Source organism: Hibiscus syriacus, unplaced genomic scaffold, assembly GCF_006381635.1.
Source record: "Hibiscus syriacus cultivar Baekdansim isolate YM2019G1 unplaced genomic scaffold, ASM638163v2 tig00111575_pilon, whole genome shotgun sequence".
NCBI classification, from domain to species: Eukaryota; Viridiplantae; Streptophyta; class Magnoliopsida; order Malvales; family Malvaceae; genus Hibiscus; species Hibiscus syriacus.
In genome coordinates, this window is record NW_024063125.1 from 477,345 (window position 1) to 494,943 (window position 17,599).

The window sequence follows — 17,599 nt, forward strand, 5'->3', positions numbered from 1 at the left end:
CAACTGAATGATTTGTCAAGAGGGGTTGAATTGGTTTTTGAGATTAGGGAGCAAGGAGATTAAAAAGATAGACAAATTGCACAGCGATTTATAGTAGTTCGACTTCTCAACCAAGTCTATATCCACTACCTTAGCTCCTCGCTAAGGATTTTCTAACAAATTACTAATTTGTTCTTTATTTTTACAAGATCAAGAAATAACATTTACACTCCCAAGCTTTAAACATGCTTAGCTAGAACCAATCCCCTTTTGACAAAGAAAAGAAATGTAAACAAAAAAACCTCTCTAAGGTAGGGTGTTTACAAGAATTTTAAGCTCACAAAAACAAATAAAAAGATTTGCAATAAAGCTCAAAACATAAATATTTACAAGAGAAAGGAAAAATAGAAATGAAAAACTCTTCTCTTATGTTTGATTGCTTGGATATGTGTTCTTACCTTTCTTCAAGTGTCCTCAACTTGTTTTTATATGTTGGAATGAGCTTGTGGTCGTTTCTAGCCGTTGCTCAGGATAGGGAGTATCGGTACTCCTTTAATGAGTATTGGTACTTCCTTTATAATTTTTAAATCAACCAGTCTTTACTAGTCGTTAGACTTGACCAGTATCGATATTATGATCATGGTATCGATAATACTATGTGAAGTAGTATGATACCCTTTGGGTATCGATACCTATTTTGCATTCTGGAATTTGAGCAAGCTGGTTGTATCGATACTACCTTGAGAGTATCGATAATTCTCTTACCTTTGGTATCCTTACCACATGAATAGTACTGGTATTGTACATATAGTATCGATACTGTAAGAACAATATCGGTACTACGTACCCAGAAAAACATTTTTGTGCTCAAATTCAATTTTAATGGACTTTGAATTATTTTTGAAAATTTTGAACAAATTCAATTCAATTACAAAAACAATTTACCTTAATTTATTATAACAAAATATTATAAAATTGGTTCAACAATATCGATTTTTTTGGTATTGTGAGCTTAATTTTCAAAAGCACGCCTAACAAAATATTATAAAATGGCGCAAAGCAAAACGCCTTTTGAGGGATAGGCAGAGCATAATATGAGAAGCCCTCCCATGCGCGCACTTCAGGGGCTTTTTTACCCAAACGCAAGGCGCGTGCTTCTTCCACCTTAAGGATAAGAGATAAGTTTACTTGCTCAGCTGCTCTCTTGCTTCTTCCACCGCTTCTTTTTCTTTAACTTGTCAAGTTCTGATACTTTCTCTTCTTTTTTTTTCATGTTTTATATCATACACTGTATTTATTTTAAGTCCTCAACATTTGGTTAGGAGTAATGGCCAACAAACACTCTTTATTTTCTTTAATCAGTCCCAATGACCATTTCATTTTTCAAAAAAAAAAATACACTGCATGTTCTAGATACAACCGTTGTTAGGAGTGGTGCCCTGCTAGCATCCTACCACGCTTTATTTTATTTTATTAATCATAACGGCAATTTTAATTTTCAAAACAAATGCAATACATTTATCCTAGACATAGCCATTGTTAGATGTAGTGTCGAGCTAGCACTTTTTATTTTCTTTTATTAATTATAATGACAGTTTCAAGTTTCAAAAGATAGTAAAATATTAAATTAAATAATGTTTACTGAATAAATTTTATTGATTATAAAAATTATTTTTTATAATCGTTGGAGTGAAGATCAAGTGTTTTAGGAATGGGCCACTAGATAATGAGTGTGAATATTCTTTAAAACTAATTTATATATTCTTTAGCATAAAAATATCTCTCACATACAAAAGGCGTGGGCATGCACGTGTGACTGGTGCATAGACTCCAGGGATCTTTTGCACCTTGGTGCGCCTTGGGCCCTTAAAAATTAAGATTGTGAGTATTTTAACCTCTCTCTCAAATAGCCTTTAAATTAAAATACAAATCAAGTCATAAATATTTGGTCGTATCTAATCCAAACAATTGATGACGACTACAACCTTGACGAAATTGGTCATAAACTCAATATTTTTGAAGTACCACAAAACAGTTTCGACACTAACAAGATCATATGAAAATATTGAGTTTTGGTTGAGTTCAGGTTCATAGCTTTTCTTGCCTTGCTCTTTATACTTAGATTAGATCCAAACATGATATCAGTATAAATTTAGCTTTCAAAGTCTTCATATCAGTAAAGCCAAAAAAAATGGTTTTTAAATTTTTTATGTTACAATTCCATCCTTAAACTATTATTGTCATTCTAAATTAATCCTCAAACTTTTAAATATTTTAATTTAATCTCTAAACTATAACCTTCATTTTAAATTGGTCTCCAAACTTTTTGAATGTTCTAATTTCATCCCATACTATATGTTTATAATAATCATATTCCTTGTTAATAAAATTGTTAGGCCAAGTTATTATTAAAGGTTTGAAGAAAACAAAATTTATGTTAAATTACGATTGAAACTAATTATATATTGGATGAATTTGATGAGGAAATTAGAATATTCAAAAGTTTCACAACCAATTTAGAAAGAGTTTCGCAGTTTAAGGATAAAATTATAATGTTTAAAAAATTAAGTACTAATTTAGAACGAGAGTCGTATTTTGAAAATGAAATTGAAATATTCAAAAGTTTAGGGATCAATTTTAAATGAGAATCATAGTTTAAAGACATATGACGTAATTAACTCTAAAATTTAAGATTTAAAATTTATTGATTTTAGATATTAGAGTTTAGTATTAAAATAGTTTTATACCGATAATGTATCGTGTAATTTTTCTTATTAAATTTTTTTAAAAAAAAAAAAGTTTGGTGTTAATGAGTATGTTATGTTTATTGATGATAAAAAAAATATTATTTTTTTTAGATTTCGAGTTGAGTATTAAAATATAAGCGCTCCATATAAAAAAATGAAGAGTTTAGAATCAAATCATTGAGGATCACCAAAACTCAATAATGAGTCTATTTAAGGGACTTAGAGAATTTTGAGGCTCATATGGCGGTGGAGCATAACCTCCACCAAAGTCTTTTTTTCCGCCTTATTCTTATTTTATTATTAAAGTGAAGGGTTTAAAATTTATGATTTAGATATTAGAGTTTAATATTAAAATAGATATGATCATATAAATTATATTTTATATCGACAGTGTATCATATAATTTCTTTTAGATTAAAGTATATGAATAGTCACTGAATTTTTAGGGTTCTTACATTTTAGTCATCTAACTTTTGAAACTTATAATACAATTATTAAAATTTTAATTTGTTTTCGTTAATTTTTACTGACGTTAACCTTCTTTTTTGTTGATGTGGCTGTTTCTTTTGTTGCTCCTCCTCCTCCTCACACACTCTCAATGAAATCTCAGATTCAATGCTTTGTCATTTCTTGGATTCTTTTTCTCTCTCTATTTTCTCAAGAAAATTCAGCTTCTCTCTCTACGTTCTCGGGAAAAAAAAATTGATTAACATACTTGTAGATAAGAATAAATATAAGAAGTGATATTACTAGCTAAGCCTTTTATAGAATCCTCTGCAGCCTGACGTTGAGCTTCTTTCTTGTTCTCCCAGTTCCTTCACCAACTTTCTCCCCAGGAAACCAAGCCTACCCCAGGCAAGAAAGGGATGAACGTATGACCCCATATCAAATTTTGAAATACCATATGAAAGCAAACCCGATAATATATTAAAAGGAGATAATTTGAGAACAAAAAGGTCATAAGCTCATAGAATGAAAAAGTAAAAACTAATTTAAGTCAGTGTATATGAACCTCAACAGAGAATTTCAGGTCGATGATAGCAACCAAAGCTTGTCTAAATTCCACCTACAACTTTTAGAAACAACATTCAGAAGCATTAAGCATATGGTGAAACCATCCAATATTTATAACATAAACATTACGACCTGGCTCATGGTAGAAATTACTTCCAAATTACCTTGGCTCCACGCTTCATTGCAATATCTTGTAAGACTCCTGCTGGAGTTTCTCCACTTGGAACAGTTCGTCCAGATTCAAAGTCAAGGTCCTTGACGAAGGGGCATCTCCACACCTTTGAAATGTAGAACAGTATAAAAAATCAGACAAAGATATAACGCATCGACATAGAAACCAATGATCATTCAAACTGGGAGAAGATAAAAACATATCATACGTCTTAAAAACCTATAAAAATTAGATATCAGCAATAACGTGCTTATGTCTCGAGTTTTAAGTATGATGAAACCTGAGTATAAACAATAACACGAAAGTTTGCATTCAGTTCAATGTGTAATTAATTGCTAGGGTTTTAGAAGATTGGCATATTATTTGAGTGTTAATCAATTTTTTCCCGAGAAAGTAGAGAGAGAAGCTGAATTTTCTTGAGAAAATAGAAAGAGAAAAAGAATCCAAGAAATGGCAAGGCTTTGGATGTGAGATTTTATTGAGAGCGTGTGTGAGAAGAAAAAGAAGAAGCTGCCATGTCAGCAAAAAAGAAGGTTAACGGAGGGTTATCTGTCACGTCAACAAAATCTAAGAGAATGAAACGCTAGGTACAAAAATGAAAACGAACTAAAAGTTCGATGATTATGTTGAAAGTTTCAAAAGTTGGATAACCAAAATGCAAGTTCCCTAAACGTTTAGGGACTATTTATATACTTTACCCTTTCTTTTATTAAACTTTATATTTTTTTTTACGAAAAGGGAATAATTTGGTGATAATTTTTAGTATTAACCTAACCTAAGTTAAACTCCTACAACATTTACCTGATTCCTGGTTGAATAAGTAAAAAGCCTCGTTCGAAAGAACCTAACATTTCTTGCCGCCTACGATTCTCAAAGAAGAAGACGCCATTCTGTGAAAAAAGTTTGGTTCAGTTTGAATCAATGGAATCAAAACAGATCCGCGTAAAAAGAAGAGGCCTTCTTCCCTTGGAAATATCAATGCACTCAACAAAAAGGATCATCTTGATCAAGCGTTAAGGTTTTCTGAAAAAGTTAAGGAGCAAACCAGTTAGGAGGATTATCTGATGTTGCTGCAATGCCTTCACGATTACAGCATAGTGAATATATCAATGGTTGATCTGAAGATGAAGTTAGTCGATTACTTCCCGAGTTTCATTGATGATTTTGATCGTGTTTTGGAGTACTATGATGGGAAGATGGATGACGTGGGGCAGAAGAAAGCAGAAGAAGGGATTGATGATGGGTTATTGACAGAAAGCTACCAGTTTCTTCCGAAAGAAGTTGCAGGACATAGCAGCAAGGGTGCCACAGAACTTGAAAAACAAGTTCTCAACAGAACCTGCTATTGTAAAGGATCGTGCTCCACGACGCACGTTGAAAGGAGTATAAGCCGTGCTGAAAAGGAGTTGAATGAAAGAGAAGAAAGTTGTTCATCATGGATATGTGGAAGGCATGGATGCATTCCACGAGGGAGAATGCTACAAAGCTGGACAGAGCCATGAGGAATGGGGGTAATCCAGAACCCAACGGTGATGGATAAGAAAAGAAATTTCCCGGAATACAATTTCAGTTTCATGGCCAAAATGTATGGGAGGGAGGGATGGTCAATGGTGGATCAACTGCGTGAGAGAAGCCTCAAACATTTCTTCCAGACCTTATCAGGAGGCTGGACAGGATGGAAACTGAAACCCTTCCACTTTGGTCTCTAGATTAATTTTTTTTTACAAGGCTATATCCTTGAGTTGGCCTTCTGGACTCATCTGTATGTATTATATACTTAATATATCCAACTTTTATTTTTTTAACATCTCCCATACTCAGAAAATTACATATACTAGATTTACATTCTTCTGTTTAGTTTTTCATGTCTGGATTAAGCCACCTATTCTCAACCATCTCTGCCATTGTCTTTATATAATATTTAGAACCATAAAAAAATCATTAAAATGGAGGAGCAATACCCACCAACAGAAATGAAAAAATACGGTGAATGGAAATCAAGCAGCTATAATTAAAACTAAGAGTGGGGTTTAGGCTTAGTTTGCGTCTCTCCATTCAATTCTTAAAATTGCTAAATCCTGAGAAAGGATTATTCTTCTATGGCCGTGCAGAACTGCTACATCCTTACAATCTTCCATAAAATGACTACTTATAACAGTTTACGTTAATCATAGAGATAAAATAATTTGCACCACCGGTTTAATTTATTGGACTAAGGGGTATTAACGATGGCTTTAATTCCTTTGGCTCAAATGATTCAAATGAATTGTTTTCACGAAATTCTATGACCAGAGCGTCCATTGGCATGGCTCGTAGCGATTCAATAGTCCCTTTGCTCGGAACATCTTGCTCACTTCGTATTGGTGTCGTCCCGCTTGGCTCATAATCCTATACATTATTTTTGTTGATGCACAAATTTGAGTGTCATACTGTCGGGGATTATAAATCGAGAGCTTTAAGCATGAGCGTACCATATATCTTTGTTGGAATGTTTCTTCTGCTCTCTGCCTAATCGATGAAGCTTGACTCGAATGATTATCCTGAAATGTTTCAAGGCTTTTACCTTGAGCTTTAATTGAGTCCACTATTCCCCTTGTAATTCCTTGTTCCTGTTCTGAAATTCCTGTGCAGAATCCCACCAAAATAAAAATAAAACTCATAAGAGGATTCCAATTCCAAAGCTAACTTTTTCTAAAAGAAAGATGCATCAAAACTACTTTTAGATATTAGGACCGGCAATTAGCACCAAACATAAGGTCTACAGTCTAGATTCTAGAAGAGAGAGACTTGCCATCAATGTACTGAAGGGTATCATCAGTCTTCTTCAAGCCATCTTGCTCAGCTGCAACGCGGGCACTATCAATCTCAGCATCATGCTGCTCATTTGAATCAGTATCATTCCTGAAAGAAACATATTGAAATCAACTTCAAGGAGACAACATAATACAACAATGAAACCAATTATAGTTATGCACTAATATTCCAACATAAAATTAGCTCTGGATTGAATTTAACATTCAAGGAGAAAAGTAAACCAACTTTGCATGCATATACAATGGGAAAACACTGCAGAAGATGTTCACTACCAACCTGATAAGTGATACCATATCTGAAACATGTTTACTACCCATCTCGTTCACAGATCCCTGAGTACTTTTGTAGTGCTTGAATGCCGATTCAGCAGTAGACACACTTAAGTAAAAGACAGAAAAAGAACAAGTCAAAACCAACAAGGGAGGAGAGATGGATTCAAAATAACATGGTATAGTTTACCAATGCTGTAGGAGTTCCTCGATACGACAATGTTTAGCAGCTGAGAAATCAGTAGTGTCTTTAGCATTATTCTCTACTTCCATGGCAAATGCTTGCCATTTTCGTTTAGCATCTGTTGTAATACTCTCCATGGAGGAAACATGGCCATCCAAAAATGATTTGTTTACAACAGCGCTTTCTTTGATAACAACGAGCCTTGCATCCACCTGCCAGAGAAACCATTGCTTAGTCTTCAAATAAGCATAACCAACACAAGAAACCAAATAGAGAATGAACAGACCAGCTCTTTTTTCCGACGAACATGGTTATACACGAGATTTGTCATATCAGCAATAAGCTTCTCAGCATCAGACTTCAATTGCTCCTACGTGGCATATGGTTGATGAATAAGAAATTTCAACAACGTATCTCACGTCAGGAAATAGTAATATGCATAATATACCTCATAAGCCTTCTGGAAGCTAGAAATGCTCTTCATTTGAACTTCATCAGCTTGCACAGCATGATTCTGAACCCTCACAGACTCTTCCGAAAGCTTGTCCAGAATTTCACTGGCATAATCAGAAATGTCATTTGTTTGCTCAATACTAACATGGAACCTCTGTTAATCAAAAGGGGAAAGAAAAAATGAAATCGGCATGGAAAAGGAAAGATATATAGAGAGGAAAGAAATCTAGCTATGCAACCTATCTACAGGAAATTGTTCTAATATAAATAGCACCAGCATAACAATATTGTAGTTAACAAATATTCATTACAAAACAAATACATTTCTTAAATGCATCTCCACGTCAAGGATGGGTTCCAAATTGGAGCACAAACCTGTCTTAATTCCTTCACAAAAACAGTCATTTCTCCTTGGTGGGTTGCAAGACTATTCTGAAGATCACTAAACATTGAAACTGCTTTGCTGGCCTCAGATGAAAAGAACTGATCCATAGTTCATAAGAAAAAGGGAAACACTTAAACCAAGGGAAAAATCCAAATAAATAAAACAAAAGCAACCAAAATCAAAATATCAGCAGCTACCTCTTCAATAGAATGTGCATTTGATGAAGCCAGAGATGAAATTTTTTCTAAGGCAGCATTGGAGCTAGCTTTGTGCAATCGCACTACGTTTTGGACTGCCTCCATGTGGGAAACATGCAAAGCTCTTGCAGCAGTCACCTTTTTCTTCATTTCCAAGATAGCCTAAAAGCAAGATTTATGTACAAGGTCAGCCACAGATGTTAAATTCTACCCACAAAAGAACTACCATGCTGGAAAAGAAGTAAAATTCAAGGCTAATTCAAGGGGAAAACTCAGTACTTATCATGTATATCAGTAGAGGAGCAACAGAGTTTCTCAACACTCTGAAGTTGCTCATTTTGCTGAGACAATGATGAGGCAACCAGATTGCAAAGCGTACCAATTTATTGGGCTAGTTCTGCCTGGAAGTTGTTAACCACTACTCTATTATCAGTGTTCAGTTAGTCTTCTCTTCCTATAAAGTAAACCATCATAGGGTCAGATATCAATTCGTTCATATACACTACATTCAAATAACTAAGAACAACAACAGACCAACTTTTAGGGACAATGAATCATTATCCTTAAGAGCTTTCTCCAAGTTAGACTTTAGCACACAGGCTTGATGCGCCAGAGCATTTTCTATTTTTGACCATTCAAAATAATGTCAGCACAAAATAAATATTAATAGGCAAGATTCAAGTAAGTACATATTGATATGTACCTGCTTTTTTCAGTTCACATATAATAAATTCTTTCTCGTTCAACACATAGTGACACTTCTTCAGTTCTTCTTCAGAGTTGGCAAGCAATTTGACAGTTTCATTCAAGTTTTTCTGCATTTTCCATCTATTTAATTAGCATGAGTCTATATTATAAAAGGATCGGAGAAAAACTTTAACACTGTTCACCTCAGTCATCTCAAGTTTCCCACTCAAATCAGAGCATTGTTGAACTTGGGCAACGTATTTATCTTGCAATTCCTGAAGTTGCTGTTTTGTAACAAACATAAAAAGGACAGAAAGTTGTAAGCCAGATAAATCAAACAGACACCAACGATCTCATGACCAGGGCTAAATGAAAGTAACACCATAGCAGGCTAACCTTCTGATGTGTTTCTAGAAGGACCCCCATTTGTTCAATCTGTTCTGTCATTGCCTAAAAAAATGCCAGAGAAATCACATGAACAATAAGGAATCAACTCTATCATTCAGTAGCCCTGAATAATGAGTGTACTAAATAAAAAGACTACAGTTATACTTGTATAGCGGATAAATTAGCTAAAGAAGGAATAGGCTGATAGGATATGGGTTAGGTTGTTATGTTTCGGAATTGGTTGTTTTTGTGTAGTCAGTTTGCTGTTTAAGTGTTATGTTGTTTCACAAGTTTGTAGGATCTGGCTTTGTATTATTCTTATATTAATAAATTCTTAGGCACTCTTTTCCTCCTTCCAATGTCCTTCACGTTACTATTGTAACATGGAGGTTATGAAGGGGGGTTTTTAATGAGGCCTACTCTATTTCTATAAAAAAATATATATACTTGTATAGAAAAAGTCAGAGATAGAGTAGACAAATACACCAAAGTTATTCAGCAATTGGCATAAAAAAATATAAAATAACAAAACCTTGGCTAATAGGCATAAGCATACACCCTAAATCTAAAGGGGAAATATGAGTCAAACTACGTACCTTTCTTTCACTTTCTTCTTGGTAATATCGCTCTTTTGGAATATATACACTTTTCTTTTCACGAGCAGCATACACCTCTGAGGAAAATGACATGAAAAAAAGCAATGTATAATAGCCAATGTAGCTTATAAGAAAATTAATATCTTGACCAATATCCTTAATTGTTAGAACAGCTGCCCAATAAAGAAGCATTTTACCTGACTTTAGGCGTTCAATTTCACCATACAGGTCCTTTATAAGAGTTGATTTCATCATTTTTTGGTTAACCTATATAAAGTTGTAAATAAGCTAGTTTTAAAACTTTCCTAATTTTCAAACAACAGTATAGTATAACTAGCCACAACAATAAAACATCAACAGGTTGCATGGTAGGGACAAGAAACAATAAGTGGATATTTTCATGGAAAAAGGATTGCACATTCACAATTTATATTCAACTTACATTCAGGATATAGTAACAAAATATTTACTTTCTTCCATGGGCATGTATAATCACGGCACTTTATTAATAAATGTGATGATTATAAACCAACTTCAAGGGGCACAAAACTCAGAGGGAATTCAGAGTACTATTTGAAGCATGGATGATATTTCCAAGAACACCAACTTCCATTTATCAAAATTCAATTTAAAGCGAACAATGTTGCAACTTGCAAGTCAATGCAATTCCAACGAAGTTGGACAAAGCTATAGCAGGCACTCATTAATTGTAAATGTTAGCAAGTTTCTAGCAATTGTTTAAGTAATAAAAGAAAAGATGAGCCAATCACAACGGTGACATGGGAAAGAAATTGACTTGTTGGCTAATGATTGTGTACAACAAACCTCAGGCTTATTCTTTATATTCTTTGCCCTGTGTGCATAATCCAGTGTACTTAAGGTCTCCTCAAGACAATGGACAGCAGGAGAAACTGTAGCCAAGTCTTTGTCCGTCCCCCAAGTGAATCACGAAGTAATCGAGTAAGCTTGCTATCCCTAAATTTCGATTAAACTAAATAATTAGAGAAGAACATGAAAGGAATACATATCAAGCAACTAAGAGAGGCGTTTCAAACCTGTACGGAATATGCCCAAGATGCTCCACGATGGCATTTATAACTCGTCCTAAGGTTAGTAAACTTTTATTGATTTCACCAGCTTCTCTTGCACGACCCTGTAAATATCAAATATCAAACAAACATTAATGATTTTAACTAAAAGATCATCAGGTAACAACTTCAAAATTGATTACCAAATATACAAGAAACGCATAAATCCCTAGCACCAGAGCGAGATATATTTTCTGAGCCTGCTAAATCAACCAAATTCAGCTTCCCACACTTTATAAGCTCTTCACCTTCTGGCGTAGCTTCCTTGATATGAATTGTAATACTAAAAAGAGAATGTGACCGACTGAAATTAACCAAAGTATTTCAATCAATAAAAATGTGAAAAAAAAAATGGCTTAGCTTCAGTTTAGCATATAAAGCAGACAAAAGAACAATCACCTTGACTGCTTATTCAACAGTCTCAGCAGTTCGACGCTTAGCAGACCCTCTTTCAAGCAAAGTAAATATCTCACTAGCACTTGTAACAATTTCTTCTTCTAAACCTCTCACAAGTACTGCCCCTTTCCCATCTTCCATTAATGGCAACTGTCTCTTCTGTTTTTTCCTCTAAAACAACTTTTGAAATTTCTTCAGGCGCAAGCAAATCAGTAATCTCTTCATTATATAGTTTCAAAAATGTTACTTTTACACTGTATTCCGCATTCTGGCCCTCCAATGTATCAAAAATCTGTTGAACTGCTCTTGGAATAACCCCTGCCCCTGCTGGCAGTTCGCCATTAGCACCCGTCTGTGACATTTGTTAGCATAAATTTGACAAGTTATAACACTCGATTGTACAGAAAGATAAAATTAGAAACTAAATTCGAACAAAACTTAAATATAATAAATCTAATATTACCTTTGCCCTTTTGCATTCACCTTCTATAGTGTAAGTTTTCCCAGTACCGGTTTGACCATAAGCAAAAATAGTACAGTTAAAACCTTCTAAAACCTCATTCACAATTGGAACCACAGCTTGTTCATATAGGTCTTTTTGTCGTGCCGATGGCCCAAATACCTATTTACCATTAAAAAAAACGCATGTTCAAGACTTACTGCAGCAAACAGATCAAATTATAACATTAATTAAAATGAATAAACACAAAAAGAACACCTTATCGAAAGTGAAAACTCTGTCAAACTGTTTCCCGGTGATGTTCTGAGAAACAGCGACTTCTCGTTGGTAATCATTACACTTCACCACCTGCGGCGCATTGTTTCTTAACTCCTCTTCGCTAAACGGCCTACAAAGTTATTTTTACACCGAGAAAAAGAATCAAAATCGATGAAATCATATAAAACAAGAGAATCCAAAGAAAAAAAAGTAAGAGTTAAAGCTGAGCAGAACCTGCAACGAAGGAGGACTTGCACGTTGACGCCTTTCTCTTTTTCGTGGCGACTCAGTCGTCAAAGAGGAGAATCGCACGAACCTATTTTTGATTCATCTTTTATGCGTTGATCTGTATTGTTCTTATTTTGCGACTGTGAGATCCTGTTTTTGAATTTAGTTCTTCTTCGCCTTCTGTTTTTTGGGGATTTGTTTGTGTGAAATGAAATGATAAGAAGGAGCGGGTTTTCGAGTGAAATTTGAATTATTTTGTCTTTTTTTTTTTTGGAAGGGGCGCTTCAATGGTGTTTTTTTATTTTAAAACTGGTTGTACTGGATAATTTGCACTTGGACTTGGCCCAATATATTTGATGGGTTCGATTAATTTGTTTGTATATACGTTGTGTAGGTGGGAAATGGTGATAGAGGCTAGGTTGAGACAGATTACTAGGATTTCAGAAAACTAATTTGGCTTTATGTCAGGCAGGTCTACTACGGAGGCGATTCATCTACTTCGACGACTTATGGAGAAATATAGGGAAAAAAATAGAGATCTTCACATGGTGTTCATTGACCTTGAGAAGGCGTATGATAGCGTTCCGCGCAATATGATATGGAAGACCTTAGAAACGAGACGGATCCCAACTGCTTATATCCGGGCGATTCGTGATATGTACTGTAGATCTACTACATACGTCAGGACTACAATTGGCGACACCGAGGCTTTTCCGGTGGAAATAGGACTCCACCAGGGGTCGGCTCTTAGCCCTTTCATCTTCGCCTTGATTATGGACGACATCTATTTTACGACACCAGACGGTGTACCATGGTGTATGCTTTTCGCTGACGACATTGTGCTAGTTGCTGAAACAAAAACTGAGCTAAATAGTATACTGACTACCTGGAAAACTGCTTTGGAAGAAAAAAGTCTAAGGATCAATATTGAAAAGACAGAGTATTTATGTTCAAACTTCAGTGGGAACCAAAATGATGAAGATGTAGAAGTATGCATCGAAAGACACGTTCTCCCCTCAAAGGATTGTTTCAAGTACCTGGGGTCTATGATACATAAAGATGGGGGTGTAGATGATGACGTTACACACCGTATAAAGGCGAGTTGGCTAAAGTGGAGGGCTGCAACAGGAGTTTTGTGTGACAAGAAAGTGCCTCTAAAACTTAAGGGAAAATTTTATAGAATGGCAATAAGACCAGCGCTGCTGTATGGATCAGAATGTTGGGCAATCAAGAAGGATCACGTAAGGAGGATGGAGATCGCAGAAATGAGAATGCTTCGATGGGTATGCAATAGGACTCTGTGGGACATGACACCAAACTCTGCAATTAGGATGTCCTTGGGGGTGGTGTTTGTATCCAAAAAATTGAGGGATGGAAGACTTCGATGGTTTGGGCATGTCCTTAGGCAACAACCATCGGATGCGGTCAGGAGGGTAGAGCCGATTACAGTCGACGGTGCCAGAAGGAGAGGACGACCAAGGAGGAAGTGAGAAGACTGTTTGAGATCTGATTTGAAGGATTTAGCCCTTACCGAGGAAATGACCTCTAATAGGAAAGTATGGAGACTTAAGTCCATGGTAGCCGAGTAGTGTGGGTCACAACCATAGTGTGACATCCCAAAATACGGGTTAGTGATTAAATTGTAAAGTTTCAGAATTTGGTGATTAAAGTAAGATGATTGAATAGTTCAATGATTTGTTCGGAAATATTTCCTAAAAGTGTATAGTAATTATCCAAAGAATTAAAGGGCAAAACGGTCATTTAGCATGAAATATATTTTTCCCCAATAATATGAATGAATCACATGGGGGTGGGGGAAAGAGTTATCTGAAAACTCTTTCTTCTTCCTTTCTTCTTCTCCCAACCGTGGAAGCTAGGCAAAGGTAAGTGTTTTCTGAGTTGTTGATTATTTGTTAAATTAAATGTTAGGTTTTGATCATTAGATGATAACTAAGCTTAAGGAAAGCTTAAGTTGTCTTATAATCAAAAGATGAAGAAGTTATAATAGATTTAAGAAAACGAGTTTTTATATGAAATTATGGGAAAGAGTTGATAAGTTGAATTTGAAGTTAAATTTGACTTGTCATCATGTTAATTAATGAATATGAAGTGTTAGAATTGTATTTAGAACATAATGAAATTTGAGTATGATTCTTGAATTACATATGAAGGATAGAATTTTGAGGTTATGGATGGTTTTCATGGATATAAGTTGGTTTAAGTAATGGTAGTTGAGTATAATGACATGATAGGGGTTTAAAATAGAAGAATTCAGTGAAGAATTGATTATTTTCGGGCTTAAAATACAATTTCTGGGCATAGGGAACCGATACCCTATGAAGGGGAATCGATTCCCCTTCTTGAACGAAAAATTTCCAGTATGGTCAGGGGGCGATTCCCCCTGGGGTGGAATCGATTCCCCCTTAAAGGAAAAATGAAATTTGGTTCAATAATCTGGCTTAAGTTGTTAACATCAAGGTTAAGGTTTAGGCTTCTGATAGTTGTTTGAAATGTTATATTATGTAGTATTGAGCCTAAACAAGTTCTGAATAATCAAAGGATTAGAATTGATTCAAATCAAACAAGGCTAAGGTGAGTGCAATTTTAATTGTACTTATATTATTGAACGAACATTGGCTTGCGATGAGTCAGTGATGGAGTTACTATGGTAAGAAGTGACTCCTAAAATGTTATTTGATTGGTGATTCTTATATGTGCATGAATACATGAAATGAGTATAAGTTATTATATGTTACATAATATGCATATATGTTATGAGACATGACCAATGTGAAATGAGATAAGCTATGTGACTATATGAAATGATATATGAATATGCAATACGTGATACATATGATATGATATGAAATGACATATGAATATGTAATACGTGATACATGTGATATGATATGAAATACATGGTTACACATACATGTGGTATGTGATAGAAGAGAAAGAACAAGTAATGAGAAATGTATTCATAATAAATGCCCATAGTATATGATACGAGAGTTATAGGTATAGTTGGCATGCCAAGAGTCGAGAGTTACATATGTCCTATAAGACATATGATAGGTCCTACGGGACACAGATTACATCCTTCGGGATGACAGGTCCTTCGGGACACAGATGACATCCTTCGGGATGATAGGTCCTTCGGGACATTTGTACGAGCTTTGGTGACAGCATATGTGTGCACAACCTCAATGTACTCACATACCTCTATTCTCAATAATATACATGGGCAACAACAACAACAACAATTGAAATATAAATTAAAGTGAAAGTGATGCAAAAAGGTAGGTTTCATGTGTACATGACTTGGTTATATTTGTCATAGGAAATATATCCATGCATATTGAAATATCATGATCAACTGGTAAGAATGCATATTCATGAATCTACTATTACATGTTTATTTATTGCCTCACTAAGTCTATGACTTAGCGTGTAAGTGATTTACACGCAGGTACCAAGAGACGAGAAGAACAAGAATAGAAGTGGCAAAGATAGTATCGTTACTACTAAGAGATCAGATCAGAAGTAATCGACAAAGTAGGTATTTTGTTGTATATAAAGTGTTGGCATGTAATAAGTCATTAATTACGAGTACTCTGATGGAGTTTGTATTTTGTGGTCATTTTTATGTAAATTAATATATTCTGCATTAAAAAAAGTTTTAAATTTCTCTGTTTTCAAAAGAGTCAAAGATTGAAAAGTCAATGTGACACCTCGGACTCGTATTCGGGTCGGGTACGGGTTGGGGTGTTACACATAGGGTGCAGCATCTTTGTCTTCTTTTTAATGTATTTGTAGTAATTTGAATGACTTCTACTTTTTATATGTTTTTATAAGTTTCTGTCATTGGAATTTATGAAGGCTTAGAACTAGGGTAGCGGAGTATTGTTTCTTAAGTTTAGGTTTTAACCTTTTTGACCCTATTCCTTCTCGTGGCTTGCTATCGCTGACTTCTGTGTATCATTATCATCATGTTTCTTCTTTTACATTTAGTCGGGACTTACGTTTCTGTCTATATGCATAGATTATTACGCAGGAATTTATTTGCAGGGATTTCTTCACATTACGGACGCACATATGATGACTTAAGAAGACTGTTTCAAATATGTATTTATTTGTTATGCATTAATTTTATTTTATCTTTATTTTTAATTTTCTTACTGCCAGAGGTCTTCCACGGAAGCTGCTCCCAACCTAGCGTTGGGGGCAGTCTACTACCCTACCTCCCCCTTACCCCATTGTATATGGGAATAGGGTTTTGTTGTTGTTGTTGTAGTAAATTAATAAAAACATATACTCCATATAAATATTTTTTTATTTTTTTATTAATATTTTTCAAGCATCTATTGAGATATATTTTCTGATTTCACAATTTCTATTATTTTTATACATCCAATAGTAACTATTGATTTTGTTTTCAAATAAATAATCTAATGATTAAAATAATCAATTACTTTTTAACCTTAAATTAAACTTTCTTTTTTTTAGACGGATCCCTCTCAATTTTCTCTTTCAAAAAGTTCTTAATCATTTATCTAAATATTAATGATGATATATAATTGTATGCTATTGAAAGAGAAAATGTATTATTAATATAAAAAAATATTAACTATCAGATTTAATTTTGGACATCCCCTCCCATTATAAAATAATAGTAATAAACACTAACGAAGATTTATTCTTTATAAAATAATTTAGTTTATTATGTATTATTAATTATTTTATATTATTATTAAAAAAAATTATTTGAAACATAATAAACATTCTTATAGTAAATTTGAAAATTAAAGAATAAATACACACTATCATTTTTAATATTGTAGAAAAACATTTATTACTAGCACACATGATAATAATACTAATTAAAAACACAATCATAAATTAGGATCGCTAGAAAAAATAAATAAACATCCTACCATCATTATATTAGATAATTTAACGCACAGCAATAATGTTTTATATCAATTAAATTTTGGAAACATCGTAACCGAAAACAAAATAAAAATAAGGATGTTTGTGAATTATTTTGAAATCCAGATCATTTACTATAATACAAGTAGAACTCATCATGAAAAAACTACAAAATTAAGTTCAATTCCTGTAGAATTTTCCTGGTTTTGGTCTTACGCGATAAACGGTCCCCCCCCGGTGCTTTCAAGATAAACATTACAGGAAGGGCGAGGAATTAGTGAGGCGTGATCGAGTTTCAAAATGGCACATTGTGTTTGTCAATAATGTGAGCAAAAGGATTCACTCTGTAACTCTCA

General features: G+C 34.3%; 1 pseudogene; it reads right to left on the reverse strand.

Moving 5' to 3' along the window:
- Positions 1–6,677: 6,677 nt before the first annotated feature.
- LOC120165121 lies at positions 6,678–17,552 on the reverse strand (annotated as a pseudogene).
- Between the last annotated feature and the right edge of the window lie 47 nt (positions 17,553–17,599).